Source organism: Hemicordylus capensis, chromosome 1 (assembly GCF_027244095.1).
Source record: "Hemicordylus capensis ecotype Gifberg chromosome 1, rHemCap1.1.pri, whole genome shotgun sequence".
Taxonomy (NCBI): Eukaryota; Metazoa; Chordata; class Lepidosauria; order Squamata; family Cordylidae; genus Hemicordylus; species Hemicordylus capensis.
The window spans coordinates 73,465,782-73,482,159 of NC_069657.1; the positions used below are offsets into that span (position 1 = coordinate 73,465,782).

Consider the following 16,378-nt stretch of genomic DNA (forward strand, 5'->3'; position numbering starts at 1 on the left):
GGCAGCGAGGAGGGCAGTTACACACTCCCCAGCGCCCACCTGGCACCCAGCCTCCTGTCCGCCACCTGCTGTGGCTAGGAGGGCACACATCCCTATGGGCCTGGGGACAACTGTCCCTCCTTGTTTAATGGATGCTACACCACTGAATCTAACAACATTCTTGGCTGTCTTGCCAAACTCCAGTTCCCAGATTTGTTTCCAGGAAGCCATAACAATGCATTTACTGGTATACAAGCAATATAAACTTGTGGAGTAGACATACACATACAAACAGTAGCAAATATGGTAAACATATATAATGTAAGAAAAGATAGAGACACACTAGATCTGCTTTTTGAACCACCTATCTGAAAGATAATATCTGTGATGCTTACCAGACATGGATGTAATAAACTTCCACCTGCTTCCATTGTGTTTCCTATACAAGTGTGTGCAGGCCAAATCTTCCCGATGGCAGCCGATGATAAGACTAAATATTCAGACACCTTTACAGTCTTTACCAGCAGAGGTGGATGCACAGTCAGAGCCACACACCCTTCAGTGTATGAAACAAGAAGAATTTCTCCCTCCTACTTCTTTCCAACTCCCTCCTTTACTTCTTTACATCCTCTACATTCTTTAGATGGAGCAAGCACCAGGCTGTGAAATATTTCTATTGCATTTCAAAACTGGTGGAGTAATCTATTTAAGGTTCATCAGGTAATACTTGTATAACAAGTCTCTGGAACTTCAAAACTCATTTTTCTTAAGTAATTCCCAGTATATGTGTGTGTGTGTGTGTGTGTGTGTGTGTGTGTGTGTGTGTGTGTGTATTTAGCACCACACCACAGTTTCAACACTAAAGACAGAATATAAATGTGCTCGCCAGATATGCAAGTACAATTACAGCTTAAATTCAAAAGCTAAGTTAAAGAGAGTGGCCCACATTATGGGCAGCCATCAGCTACCTTAAGGGAGCTCTGTTCTGCCCCAAGGCTGCTCTAAGCTCAGCCACTGAGCAGCAGCGTGCACATGGGGGTAAGGGTGGAATGATCTTTGCTGATTTCCTCCACCCCTGTTTGTGTCCTTCACCATCTAGAAATATGCTGTACAGCCCTCAGGGACTTATTTCTGGATGACAAGGACAGGGGAAATCAGCAAAGATTGGTCTGCACTCACTCCATGCGTTCTCTGCTGCTTTGCAAGTCGTTGGCCGAGCTTGGAGCAGCCTCAGCGTAGAGGAATGGAGCTCCCTTATGGAAATGGATGGCTGCCTGTCATGTGGGCCAGTCATATTAACAAGGCCATAGGAATAAGTAATAGGAATTAGTGATGATGGGTTTAGATGTGGGATGGAGAAGGAGGAGACTTCTTCACCTAGAACATGCACAATGGGACAATCTTCTGAAAATGAGTGTCTCCAGTTGTTTCTGGATGGACAGATTGTGGTGATTTCTTTTGCCTTCAGTAATATCCCAGCTAAAACACCTAAGCATGAAAGTGCAATATAGATTGGCCATGAAGCACAAAGTAGGGATGTGCGAATCGGTTTGGCGGCTCGGATCCGAACCGAACCACCCCCGGTTCAGTTCGGATTCAAACCGAACTGGGGTGGTTCGGTTTGGACCGGTTAGACCTGTTTGGATCAGTGTGGACACCTGAAAATTGGTAGGATGGTAGCTGGCACCCAGCAGTACCTGTCACCCAAACCCCAAAGCAATCGGACACTCGTACGATTTTTTATGAATTTTTGAAAATTATTTTTCTCTCTCATAGGATATAATGGGACTCGAACCAGACCATTATTCCTTATTGTGGAGCACCCATGGGTGCCAACAACCATGCAAACCCTGAAGCAATCAGACACCCCTAGGATCTATATATATAATTCTCCTGGGTGTGCCCAGGAGAAATGTGTCCCGGCAGCCCAGCTGATTGGCTGGGCTGCAGGGGGCGCCTGATTGGCTGGCAGCACACCCAGGAGAATTCGCTTGCTGGGCGGCTGCGGAGGCAAGGCGGTGGGCCCAGGGCCGCGGTGGCGGAGCCCAGTGAGGCGGTGGGCCCAGCAAGGTGGTGGCGGCCCCAGCCGTGAGGCGGGGCGAGGTGGCGGGCCCAGAGCGATGGCGGCGGGCCAGGCCATGGTGGTGGGGCCCAGCGAGCGGCGGGCCCAGCGAGGCGGGGCAAGGCGGCGGGGCCCAGCGAGGCGGCGGGGCCGGGCCCAGCCGCGGAAGCGAGGCGGCGGGACTGGCCGGGCTGGGCCCGGCTGCGGAGGCAAGGCGGCGGGCCTGATGGCGGCACTCTGGGGCCGGCCGCGGCATCGGCAGAGGCACTCTGGGGCTGGCCAGGCCCGCTGGCGGCTGCGGCCGCACTTTGCCCCGCCAGAGACGGGGGCGGGAGGAGAGAGAGAGGTAGCCTGGCTTGCCCGGGCCCGGCCGCGAAAGCGAGGCTGCGGGACTGGCCAGGCCGCGGAGGCGAGGCGGCGGGACTGGCCGGGCCCGGCTGCGGAGGCGCGGCGGCAGCCGCACTCGGCCCCCGCAGGGCGGCAGCGGCCGCACAGGTCAGCTAGTTTTTTATGAATATTTGAAATATTTTTAATTATTTTTCTCATAGATTATAATGGGACCTGAACCAGTCCATATCCCCTATTGTGGAGCACCTAGGGGCACAAAAGCAGGGTAGGTGGTAGACAGACAGGGGTGCCTACAACCCAAAAAATCCCAAGGCAATTGGACACTCCTCAGATTATTGGTGAATTGTTAACGTATTTTTGAATTCCTCATAGAGAATAATTAGGATTGCAGCAAATGTATAGCTTCACGTCGGGGGGAAAGGGGTGTCGTAGAGTGGAGTGTGGTGGGTGGTAGTTCCTAGGGTGGGCAAGGAAGCTACCTGAATTATTTGAAAGGAATTGGGCAAAGGGGTGATTTTTAAGTGATTTTTGAAGTTTACGCGTCTTTAAGATTTTTCTCCATAAAGAAGCATGGAGGTCTCAGCAAATGTATAGCTTCACGTCGGGGGCAAAGGGGTGGCCGAGAGCAGTGTGGGGTTGGTGGTAGTGCCAGGTAGGGGCAAGGAAGCTACCTGAATATTTCCAAAGGATTTGGGCAGAGGGCTGATTTTTGGTTAATTGTTGAAGTTTACGCATCTTTAATTCACCAAAAATCAGCCCTCTGCCCAAATCCTTTGAAAAAATTCAGGTAGCATCCCTGCCCCTAACCGGCACTACCACCAACCCCACCCCACTCTAGGCGACCCCTTCCCCCCCCCCCGACGTGAAGTGACACACCCTTCATTTTACCTAATGGGGGGGAACCTTAAAGAAACGTAAATTTCAGCAATTAACCAAAAATCCACCTTTTGCCCAATTCCTTTCAAATAATTCAGGTAGCTTCCTAGCGCAACCTAGGAACTACCACCCACCACACTCCACTCTATGAAACCCCTTTGCCCCCAACGTGAAGCTATACATTTGCTGACACCTCCATGCTTCTTTATGGAGAAAAACCTTAAAGATGCATAAACTTCAAAAATCACTTAAAAATCACCCCTTTGCCCAATTCCTTTCAAATAATTCTGATAGCTTCCTTGCCCACCCTAGGAACTACCACCCACCACACTCCACTCTACGACACCCCTTTCCCCCCGACGTGAAGCTATACATTTGCTGCAATCCTCATTATTCTCTATGAGGAATTCAAAAATAATTTAACAATTTACCAATAATTAGAGGAGTGTCCAATTGCCTTGGGGTTTTGTGGGTTGTAGGCACCCCTGTCTGTCTACCACCCACCCTGCTTTTGTGCCCCTAGGTGCTCCAAAATAGGGGATATGGACTAGTTCGGGTCCCATTATACTCTATGAGAAAAATAATTAAAAATAATTCAAATATTCATTAAAAATCCTAGGGGTGTCTGATTGCTTCAGTGTTTGCATGGTTGTTGGCACCCATGGGTGCTCCACAATAAGGAATAATGGCATGGTTCAAGTCCCATTATATCCTATGAGAAAAAAAATAATTTTCAAAAATTCATAAAATATCATACGAGTGTCCGATTGCTTTGGGGTTTGGGTGACAGGTACTGCTGGGTGCCAGCTACCGTCCTACCAATTTTCAGGTGTCCAAACCGAACCAAACTGGTCTGAACCGGTTCGGATCCGAACCGAACCAGGGGGTGGTTTGGACAAAACCAAAATCGAACCATCCCCTCCTGGTTCGGACCCGGTTCAGATCTGAACCGAACCGGGTGAACCGGTTTTGTGCACATCCCTAGCACAAAGCCCTATGAAAGCCACTACATCACCACCACTGGCTTTGTTCCAGGTTTTGCTCTAGTTTTGTTAAGCAATAGTATTTCAAATAATTTCTACTTGTTTTAAAATCATCCTTTGCTTTGTGCAACTTTGTTTTAACTTTTTATTGCTACGCTCAGTGCTAAATGTTGCAGAGAAATTACTTATCTACTCTAAGTAATTGAACAAGAAGCCAGCTTTAACTGAGAAACAAGAGTATTTATTACTAACTAAACATAGGCTAAGAAAACAACAGACTAAAAGTCTGCAGAAAGAAGGAAAATCTCACCGTTGAATCCAAGGAGACAAATAGGAGCTGACAAACTGATGCACCCCCAAGCCAGTACTTAGAGAAGCATGCCCTGCAGAGGCGCTCCAACCCCCAGACCTGGGGGGCCCTGGTCCGTGGCCTCCAAATGGCCAGGAGGGGGCAGCTCCGGCAGCCACCCTGGGCCTGGCTCGCCAAACCTCTGCTTTGTTTTTATTTCAGCTGCCACGTGGTCGAGGGGTGGCTGCACAGTTGAGAGAGATTGTTGCAAGCCTGTGTTGTCATGGGCTTGCAACGATCTCTCTCATCTGCACAGGTGTGCCTCACAATTAGAAAGAGATGCTGGACCAAATGGACAGGCCCAGCATCACTCCAGCCACCATCACCACAGGGAGGGGGAGAAAGACTGCTTGGTTCACCCCCCAGCAGCCACCCCATCACTGCATGTTGGCTGAAATTTTAAAAAACTGAGATTTGGCATGGCAGGAGCCCCCCCACCCCCAGTAGGTTTTGGGAGGGACCTTACGCTGGAGGTGGGCCTCACGGCGGGAGCAGTCAGGGCACCAAAATTGCCTAGGTGCACTTCTGATGCCCTGTATAAGGAACTCAAACAATATCTGTCGCAAATCCCAACACTGAATTGACTGACATCTTAGTTAAAAGCATTGGTACTTGATGTGATACACGAATGCTCTGAATGGGACTGACAAACTCAGCAGAGGTGATTGTGTGTATGTGTGTGGTGTGTGGATTTTGGAACCTCCTCTTGTCCCAGAAGTGCTCTTTGTCTCCCCAAAATAGGTTTGTGAACATCTTGCAGCCCTCGGGGTCATATTTCCGGTGACATGCAGCACTTCCAGGGGGAAGGGAAGTTATCAAAATTCATCCCCTCCTCGTGTGATCACCACTGCTGAGTTAGTCCATCTGGCCCACAACACCAACTCTGGTGCTTTGTTAGTTAGGAAGTCAGCCCTATCTCTAAGCAGTGACTAGAGGTAATTAAAGGAGATGGTGGCAAGGTCTTTCTTGAAGGTCCCACCTTACTAGATAATTACTGATCTGTCTCAAATTTACCACTCTTGGGCAAAGTGTGAGCAGGTGGTGGTGGTCCTGGATAGTGTTGGTTTTTCTTGATGCCTTCCAGTTTGGATTCCAGCTTGGTTTGGGGACTGAAATAGACTTGGCTGCTCTGGTGGGTGATTTAGGCCAGGAACTGGACTGGGAGTATGTCCCCAGTTAGTTCTACTGCATCTCAACAGTATACAATAGGGGTGTGCAGAACTGGTTCATATCTAACTGGGTTTGATTCAAACTCGAAGTGGATTGGCCTAAAAAAAAAAAAAGGTGGTCAATCCAATTTTGAACCAAACAGAGCCCAGTTCATGGACTGGTTTGACAGTCTGAGGGGCTATGCTTGTAAAAGAGAATCCGGTGAGGATTCCCCTTTTCAAGCAAAGGGGAATCCTGCCTTTAAATGGCTTCTAAGGGTGACTGGGAGGGCAGTGAGAGGGCACCTTAATGGCAGAGCCAGTGGTGGCTCCTCTAAACCCTGGAGCTCCCCCGTCCCAGCAGAATGGCCCGCACAGCAGCCGTGTGGGTCCATCCCCCTCACATGCACGGAGACCATTTGTGTGGGTTCCGCACATGCATGGAGGTCAGAATTGTGCCATCACTGTTCAGGCCGTGCTGCTGGTAGGGAAATTTTCAGGGTTTAGAGGAGCCACTGCTGGCGCTGGTAAGGTTCCCTCACACCACTCCCTTGGCTGTCCTTAGAACCCTTTTAAAGGCAGGATTCCTCTTTGTGTATAAAGGGGAATCCTTACCAGATTCCCCACTACAAGCATAGCCCCTTGGACCATGAAACTGGATTGAACCAGTCTGACCTGGTTGAATCAAATGGACCAGACCACCGGTTGGTTCACCCATACCAGTTCCCAGACCAGTGGTTCGATCCAAAGGCAAACCGAACTGCTAGAAATGGGTCGGTAAACACCCCTAGTTTTCAATACAATCAACTCTTATATCCTTGGATTTCTGGCTGGTTTGGGGTTAGAGCACTCTTTTGTAGTATCTCTGATCCTAGCAGGTCTCAGAAATTGATGATGGGGCACTACTGTTTCCTTCGGTTACTGGCCTGAGTGATCACAAGGCTCTCTCATGTCACTATTGCTATTTAACACCTGTATGAAACTGCTGGGTGAAGCAGTTAAGGGATTTGGAGTGCACTGTCATTGTATGCTGATGACACCCAACTCTGTTTCTCCTTTCCATCTGAATTCAGGAGGCTGCAGAGGTCCTGAACCTCTGCTTGAGTGCAATTATGGAATGGATGTGGACTAACAAGCTGTAACGTAATCCAGAAAAAAAGTCAGAAGTGTTGTTGATCAGTAGGGCAGCCAATGTGGACTAGGTTTAAAGCCTGTTCTAGATGGTGTTACACTCACTTTAAAGGATCAGATTTGCAGTTTGGGAGGACTCCTGAATCTACCCTTTCTACTGAATAATCAGTTAGTGACTATAGACAGGAATGCCTTTGCTGTGGTCAGGAATGCCTTCGGCTGGTGCTCCAGTTTTGCCCTTTCCTGGAAAAGGTAGATTTATCCACTGTCACACAGGCTCTAGGCGCAACCAGATTAGATTATAATAATGCATTCTACTTGGGGCTGCCTCTGAGAATTGTTAGGAAACTTCAGTTGGTGCACAACATGGCAGCTAGGGTTGTGTGCGGTGTCTGTTTTTTCCCAATGTGTAATTCTGATATTGTTCAGTCTATGTTGGTTAGCAGCTAGTTTCTGAACACAGCTCAAAGTGCTGGTAATTATCTATAATCCTTAAATGGTTTGGGACCAGGATATCTGAAGCACCACCCTCTCTCACAATGAGCCTTCCCGCCCACGGCAATCATCATCAGAGGCACCACTTTGTGTCCTATTCCTATAAAAGGTCTGGTTCTGATATTAGACCCATTCACACATTATGTTCAATACTATGATCGGGCAAGGGGAGGCAGCTGTCTAGGGGCCCTGGCCTCTGGGGGGGCCCTCCAGAGACATGTCACGTGCCTCCCCCCACAAAGCGCCTGCCGCAGCTCCTTCGATTTGAATTATTTGATATATTTTTAAAAAAATTCCTCCGTGTTCATTTGAGCGTGCCGTATTTCCTTGCCCTCCTCCCCTCCCTCCTCCCCATCCCCACCCTTTCCCCTTGTCAGCTCCTCCTCCTTCCCCATCCATTGGCTGGCGGCACCCCACATGATAAAGAAAGGAAAGGCAGGCACATGATTGGGTGATTCGGCTCTGCTTCCTGGATGTAGACGAGAGCAAGGAAGAGAGGAGGTCAATTGTAGCCTCTCCAGCCACCAGGCTAGCCAGCCACTTCTAAGAAATTCAGTTCTTCTGTTATGGAGATGGAGGAGCTAGGGCAGCTTTAGAGTACTGCTCACGCCATTGCTCATGTTGGCATTGATTAATTTGGGGGCATTATGGCCCACTCCCCCCTCCCGCCTGCCTGCTGCATGTCTGGCAGTGGGAGTGGGCATATTAATTCATTATTTGGGGCATTATGGCTGCCCACCCACCCAGGCTTCACTTCTGTTTCCCTAAAGGGGGGGGAGGAAGGGGAAGCAGAGCATCGCAAAGGGCCTTTATTCATTTTTAATTGCAATGCTCCACTCCCCCTTCCTCCTCCCATTAGGAAAACAGAAGTGGGGAGGCACACACAAGAGAAGATTGACAAGTGTGTGCTTTTCACAGTTCCTTGGCTCCTTTATCAACCCCCTTTTAACATCCAAGGCTGTTCTTTGACTCTTAATCACTTAACATGCAAAGTTAAGAGAGTAAAGAAATCACTCAAACATTACAGACCTGTCCTTGGCACATGAGATCCTATGGGTCTTTTAAAAGTATACATGATGAAGGAGAAGAAGCCTCTCTTCCTAGCTCTCCCAAACTGGAGAAAGGTCAGCAGTTGTGCAAGGTTCCATTCATGGCCATTTCATTTCCTGCATGATTATAATCTGCTTTCTGCCCGTTCTGTATCCCATCCCATCCAACCTCACATTTATTTGAGATACCTTGCCTCCTGAGATTCCTAATGCCCCTCCCTTCTGTCCTTTAAGAAACTTCTGAAAACTTATTGTCAGGATGTATCTCTGTAAGGTGTTGTGGTGTAAGATGCCTTTAACCAAAAAGGTGCAAGTCATCATATTACTGTGATTAGACTGCAAACAACCAGATTAGTGCTAGCAACATGTGAGGCCGGTTACAAGTAATGGTCTGCTGTGATTGGCCTAGGCTAGTATAAGAAGGAGGCTCAGAGAAGAGCAAAGTGCCCACAGTAGGCAGAGGCTGCTACACTGTGGTTCACCCGGCTGACCATGTGAACACTGTATCTATGTGACTGTTGTATATATGTATCTACATGTGAATGGACTTACTGAGTTACAATATCATGTGAGTGCCTTTCTCTTATTTTCTACAATATATTTTTCAGTTCAAAACCTTGCTTGTGTGTTGAAGTCTTCATGTAATTCTGCTGGGGTACTGAAACAAAACTCTGCGAGCAGGGCGCAACACCAACACTTATCTATTCTGCCAGGCTTTTAGAGGTGTGTGTGTGTGTGTGTGTCCCCCCACCCCGCTGTTGTTGTTTTAATTATGTAAACCGTCTCAAGTCTAAGGGAGTCAGGCAGTCAATAAATTTGGTTCTGCTGTGCTGTAATTTACACCTTTTAACTAGTTGGGATAGTTAGCAGAGTCTACATTGGGCCAGGAGAAGGAGAGGAAGGCGGTGACGGATGATGGGTGGTGGTGGGGGCCCATTTTAGAAACTTGTCTCTGGGCCCAAGCCAACCTTGTTACGCCCCTGTTCAATACTCATACAATGACTGTACAGTACACATATGGGTACAGATCTGTACACAGGTATAGTCATTCACATGTCATGCTGAATGCAGGTACAGAAGTACACTTCCTGTGTGTACTATGCATTTGAAGGGCCTGTATCTAGGTTCATGTTTAAAATGAACACAGGTACAGCCATTCACACAAATACATGAAATCTGTACATTCACACAAACACATGAAATCTGTACACTCATACTGCATAATGTCTGAATCGAGTCATTGGATTTATGGTTTGTTGGGTCCTCAAATTTGGAAGACCCAATAAGGCCACCAGATGAGCCTTTAGGGACAAAATTTGGGGATCACAGAGGACTTTAGAGGGGAGGGGATATTGGTAAAAAAATCACCAACCCCTACACAAGTGCCCACATGACTTTGGCGCAGCAAATATGCATGAGCTTCCTTTGCTGCACACATGCTTCGTAAGTCAGGATTTCAGGCATTGCATATTTTGCTTGTATCTGGGACCTGGAACTCTACTTTGGTGCCAGAATTTCAACTGGAAGCCAATTTATCTTCACCTGTCATTCTAGGGTGCAATAATCTAGTTTGCATATTAATTTGGGGCTCTACAATAAACTTCATGCTTACAGTTACCTACCCCTCTAGACTCGTTCTGGAATGATATGGCTGTTTCTCTTGTAATTCGGGATAGCTATTATATCATTCATTAGAAGTGTTACACCTAAAATCATTAGTGATGCTGAACCTACTCATCCTTAAGCTGGTTGGGCAACCCTTCCTGAAACTGTGATTCCTAAATTACTTTGCTAGCTACTGCCTGGGATAACACATCCATCGTAGTGTATGAGACATGGCCTAAAAAGGTTGCAAAGTCATACAAAACATCCCCCCCACCAAACAAACTCATATAATTGCAGACAAGAACTCAGCCAAGGGTTGGGCCACTTACACAATGATATTAAGTTGGGGATGAGCCACTACACCTGTACTTCCTTCAGGAATTCCAACTTCTTGCCAGTAGGGGGAGCATTCAGGTGAAGAATTCATTCAATGCCAGAGAAGGATAACAGATTCATCTCTGAGCCATTTAGAATCCAGAGGAAAGAGTTATATGCAAGGACAAGACAGTGGAGTTGTATCAGAACATAAGAACAGTCCTGCTGGATCAGGCTCAAGGCCCATCTAGTCCAGTATCCTGTTTCGCACAGTGGCCCACCAGATGCCGCTGGAAGCCACAGGCAGGAGTTGAGGGCGTGCCCTCTCTCCTGCCATTGCTCCCCTGAAACTGGTACTCAGAGCCACACCCTTGAGGCTGGAGGTGGCCCACAGCCTCCGACTAGTAGCCATTGATAGACCTCTCCTCCATGAAGTCATCCAAACCCCTCTTAAAGCCATCCAGGTTGTTGGCTGTCACCACATCCTGTGGCAGAGAGTTCCACAAGTGGATCACGAATAGGAATATGAGGAATATGAACCGGAACATCAGGAATATGAACAGTTTAATAGTCACCCTTTTTGTTCACAAAGACCTTTTAAATTTGGGTTTTCAGATTTGATCTGATGTTTAACTAATTTTAAAATGTGTTTTTAAACTGCTTTGTAATGTAGTTTGTATTTTCTTTTATCCTGTTCTTGTCCATTACGATAGAATGTGTTATGTGTTTTTATTGTATGTGTTAGTCCTCTGTTGAGAGCTACCCAGAGAACAATTTGTAAACCAAATAAAGTTTGTTTGTTTGTTTGTTTGTTTATTTATTTAGTGGGATAGAAATTATTTACAGAGAGGCAAGTGCGGTCTGTCTTCAGTGCTCTTGCAGCTGACTGTTTGCAAGAGCGTAGCTAGGGGGAGAGGGGGCCCATGTTTGCCCCTCTCCCTGGCGGCTCCTCAGAGTGAGGGAGATAATGAAGAAAATAGAGAGGGGTGGAACTGGGGGGTGGGCCTTAGGAGCTGGGGACCCGGGTTCTTTGAACCCATCTGCTCAATTATAGCTACACCCCTGACTTTTTGTTACTCCCACCTCTAATTGTATTGTTTCATCACACTCTTCGTGTGTTAATCACATTGACATAAAGCAGTGTCCTGACACGGAATGTCAAGTTGAGGCAGTTTTGTCTGAACTTGTCTGCCAAACATAAGAGTAGCTGGTGACACACCAGTAGAGCAGTGGGGAGTGGACCTGTAGCTGTGGAGGAAATGAAATAATTCTTGTTTCAGATTGGCACCCTCTGCTGTGGTAAACTAGAGAACTTTCTTGAGGGTCCTCATGAACCTCTCGACTTCCCCACTGGCCTGTGGCTAGTACAGCATGATTTTTCAATAAGCCTAGATAGCCTGTGAATTGAGCCAACTGGGGGCTCTGAAAAGGCGGTCCATTGTCACTTTTGAGAACAGCTGGTATGCCATAGGTTGAGACAATCTAATCCACTATGGGGATTACAGTATTAGAAAAAGTGCTGGTAATCATTTCCCACCTCTGGAAAATGGTTATAATCATCAATGACAACCAATAGATGCCCACCATTGGGGAGATCACAAAAATCAACACTGACCTCCACCTATGGTGAGGAAGGAAGAAGAGAAACTTGCAGTGGATCTGAGTGACTCCGAGGAACTGCAGCCTGGCACAGAGAGCAAGACTACACACATTCAACAAAGGCATCAATTCCAGGAAACCATACTTTCTCTCTTAACAACGCTTTGGTTTTCACCACACCTTGGTTGCTTTCATGAGCCTTCATGAGAATGCCATTGTTCTGTGGGTGAAAGAGCTTTGCTAGCATATGCTATGGTGGACATATGGCCATGTTGATCTACTTGTGTGAGGACAGCACCCAGGTCAACAGGGCTAGTATCCAACAAAAGTTCAGTCTGTTTGTTGGGATCAAAGTATGACATGACAATATCACTTTTGGGCCATGTCATAGGTTATGATCAAGATATCACCACTAGGTGCAACATACATGGGACGTATGTGTCTTGGAAGGTAAAATGTGTCTGGAACATGCCACACAGAGGCAACGGAGCTGGAGTTGCATAGGGGTACACTTTCAGGGTTGAGTGCATCAGCAGCGGTTTCTGAGGAAGTGCATCATAGTCACACTTGGCCATCACATGTATAGTTGTGTAAATTAAAACATGTATAAATTAAAACATGAACGCTGTATAAATTAAAACATGAACTCTGTGTCCCTCCATGAAAACATAGTGATGAGGCAGACCCTTATGGTCAGAAGTAGCTGGGGCTGGATAACAGACAGTATAGATAGGTCTTCTCAGCTTTGGCCCTCCTGCAGCTCCCACAATTGGCCACTGGCTGGGGATTGTGGGAGTTGTAGTCAAAAAACAGCTGGGGGAAAAAAGTTGAGCAGGCCTGGTATACATGTATGAATTATCTTCCTCAGGAAGATCAGCCTGAAGAGCATTTGCCTGCCCATGAACCTGCTGGCAAGGGCACAAGGTAATTTGTGAGGACCTGCAGACTCTTGCATAATGGTTATTTCTTCCACAGCCATGGCAAGTTGTGCCCCTGGCGGGGCAAACACCCATGTGGGGATAACGTCCACCACAGTTGTAACAAACTCCCTCTTGTGATGGGACGCATTCAGGAGGTGCACCCAAACACAGGGAGTCTATTTTCTCCACTCTTGGAGCTGCCTCAGAGCAAGTCTGTGGTACACCAACTGGTGTCAGTGCGCCATGGCACACTGGTTGGGAAATGCTGATACTACAACCAGTGTCTCATGTAGTAAAATATTATGTGATAAAATATTATATCACCGCCAATGTCTCATTCATTTGCTTTTCATATTCATTTCCTGGTATGCTAATTCTTGCAAAATGATGCTACAGGATACAATATCTAAATTTTATCGCATACTGCTTTTGTGTCCATACTGCAATAGCCTCATTATGACATATCTGTTGCGATACACTCTGAAATCACCTATTAGAATGAGAGAGATGGTATTAGAATGAGAGAGATGGTATACTGGATACAAATAACAAACTGACCCAATGATTCCCATGCCCAGACGAGAACTTATTTATCTGTGAATGTTTGTATATGTACTCTTGTGTATGGGAATGTCTCCTTGTAAAGAGTATCTTTTGGGGGATCATTGAAATAATAAGGCAGTGGCTGACATCTTTTTAAATGCAAAACTGTTCAGCTTTCTAGCATTAAGTGTATTATTTTATCTCTCCATACCAACAGATAGTGAAGTTATCCCCATGATCAGTAGAAAGCGATTGTAAGGCACTCAGCGCAGGGGCCTGGCTTTTCATTGTCCCCAGACCCCGGCCCAAGAAGACACAGAGACGTTAAATGGATGAAACGGGCCACGTTTATTAATAAACAAATAGGCATAGGCAGACTGTAAACCAGGTGATTAATCACCAACGTAGAACAGTGCGGGCCCCTAGGTGTGAGCTAGGATGCTACCATCCTATTCATCACCTGACTTGGGTGACACACCCTGGCTCAGGAAACAAGCGGGTATACCCTACCTGTCTCCTTCAAAACCAACCGCCCTCCAGAGAAGAGGGGATCTGGACAGCTCAAGGTCTTCACCCACCCCGGACCACGCAGCCCAAAGGTTGATGAAATCCTTAAGCAGGTTTCCTGGCAATCAATTTCTCTCCGTGCCGCACAGGCTACAAAGGAGCGATTGACCATTCCACCTTACAATATCCAAGGGTGCTCACCATACTCTAACCAACCACTTACCCCTTAGCCCGCACTGTTACTGCCCACGTGGCCAACCTAAAACTAACTAACAACTGAGTACAGAACGGAGTAGGCGGAAAAAACCCCAACAAAGGCCAATACGTTGGGAGCAAAAAATTCCTACTCAGCCCTGAAGCGACCAGTCACTGAACCTGCTCTGCATCAGGGAGGGAGGGAGGGAGATCCTGAAAAGAACTGAAGAGTAGAGGCGTGGATTGACCGTGCTGCAGCCGAAACCACGCCCCTTTTTGCAAATTGGCCAATCAGGCCACTTCTAGGGCCTCATGTCCAGGGTGGCTGAGACAAACTCCCTCCCCCCCACACAAGGCGAAGGGGAGGGGAATTGTTTGTAAAGTACCATGTATATGAATGGAGCTATAGATATTAATGCTGTTACAATTCCTACTACTAAAAAGTAACAGTCATACGAATGCTAACTTTCTACATTCTCAGAGGTTTGTCCTTTTGTATATTATGATATAGATTCAAGGGATATGCCCAAGTTCTAATAAAGGATATTTTGTGACTAAAGTAACTCTGGCATGCTTTTTTCTTGGAAACCTTAAAGAAAGAAGATTCTGCAACACCCCCAACAGCTTTCCATAGCTGAACTGCAGGGAACCATTTTATTTAATTATTTTTCTATGTGAATTACTTTGTTGAAAAGTGGCATATAAACAAACAGACAACGCGTATGTTTCAGTTGTGTTTAAAACCACTCTGATGCAGGGGGTGGACCAGTTGAGACATCGAGGGGAGGACAGCGTTTTTGTGAGCTCGTTCTTTTAATCTTTTAGCTAATTGCTTATTCTCCTTTTACAACTTGGCTAGCTGCCCTTGAGGAAAGCTTGAAGCTCAGCAGCTGCCATGTGGCCTTGTTTTAATTTGTTTTGTTTTATTCGAGTTAATATTTATTTGGTTAGTTACGTGAGAGAGAGCTGAGTACTGAGCATTAAGAATGATTATCTGATTGCTTTCTACTTTAAAGAGGTTTTCTGACTGGTCTCCTGAGGCGCTATGATTAAGAGTAAATCTTCTAGACTTAAATTACAAGAGCAAGGACTGAATTCTGGATCTCCAAATCATGCCTATGTTTAGACCAAACTGGATACTTTCTTATTGAAGCAACAGAATGCTCAATTGAGTGATACTAATGATGACATCAGTCTATGACAAGATTTTAAGTTCCTGGGGAATGCGACTCATTTTCCTTCTGAATCAGATGTGGCTGGAAGGCAGAAAGGGGATGGAGTTAGAGAGTACTCTGCTTCTCCCTTGTCTTTGTATCTTCATCTACTTCCGCTCCCTTTTTGCATACAGACTCCTCTCAAGCAGAGAATCTGAATGATCCAACTAAAGAGTCCTTCTTCCCCTTGGCTAGCACTGCTACTGACCCGTGCCTGAAACTCTCGCTTCTTACATCAGAGATGCTTATTTGTTTATTTCAGCGTATGTCTACAATTGTTGCTAAGCTTGATGAACTTAAGGTTGCATTCACCTTCAACTTCAACCTTAACTTCCTTTAAATATGAGAATATGAAGTCTGATTTACATTCTGCTGAACGATCTCATAAGATTTGTCAAGAGAATTCAGGCAACCTGGCTAATACTAATTCCAATTTTGTCTCTATGCATTGTAAGGAGATTCCTAAGGAGAGGGTGGCCCCTACAGGTTGCTTAAATAAAGTTTTACAATTGAAGCAAGTAGCAATAGCACTTACAATAGCACTTACATTTATATACCGCTTTATAGCCGAAGCTCTCTAAGCGGTTTACAATGATTTAGCATATTGCCCCCCAACATTCTGGGTACTCATTTTACCGACCTCGGAAGGATGGAAGGCTGAGTCAACCTTGAGCCCCTGGTCAGGATTGAACTTGTAACCTTCTGGTTACAGGGCGGCAGTTTTTACCACTGCGCCACCAGGGGATTAAAAGTATCCCTTTTAATATTTTAAAACCCCTTGAATTCAAGTTGATGGTCCAGCTGGTTTCTAATCAAACATTCTCTTGCACAACTTCTTTCATTTCATATTAATTTTATTGACCTTCAGTCATCTATATATTTAATTCACTTAGCCAGCATGCGTGCCCTGGATTTGGCGGCGGAACTCTCGCAAGAGGTTGCGAGAGTTCGCGGCATTGTTGGGTGGGAAACACAGTCCAGCGGCAGACTGCTGGGACTGAGTTAGAGGAGTGGAAAAGGGTGGAAATTTGGAGCTGTTTAGGCTTGGAAATGTTCGGAG

At 46.4% G+C, this 16,378-nt stretch overlaps 1 pseudogene; it reads right to left on the reverse strand.

Moving 5' to 3' along the window:
- The window catches only part of LOC128352536 (cytosolic phospholipase A2 epsilon-like), a 35,364-nt pseudogene extending 34,954 nt beyond the window's left edge, over positions 1–410 (reverse strand).
- Between the last annotated feature and the right edge of the window lie 15,968 nt (positions 411–16,378).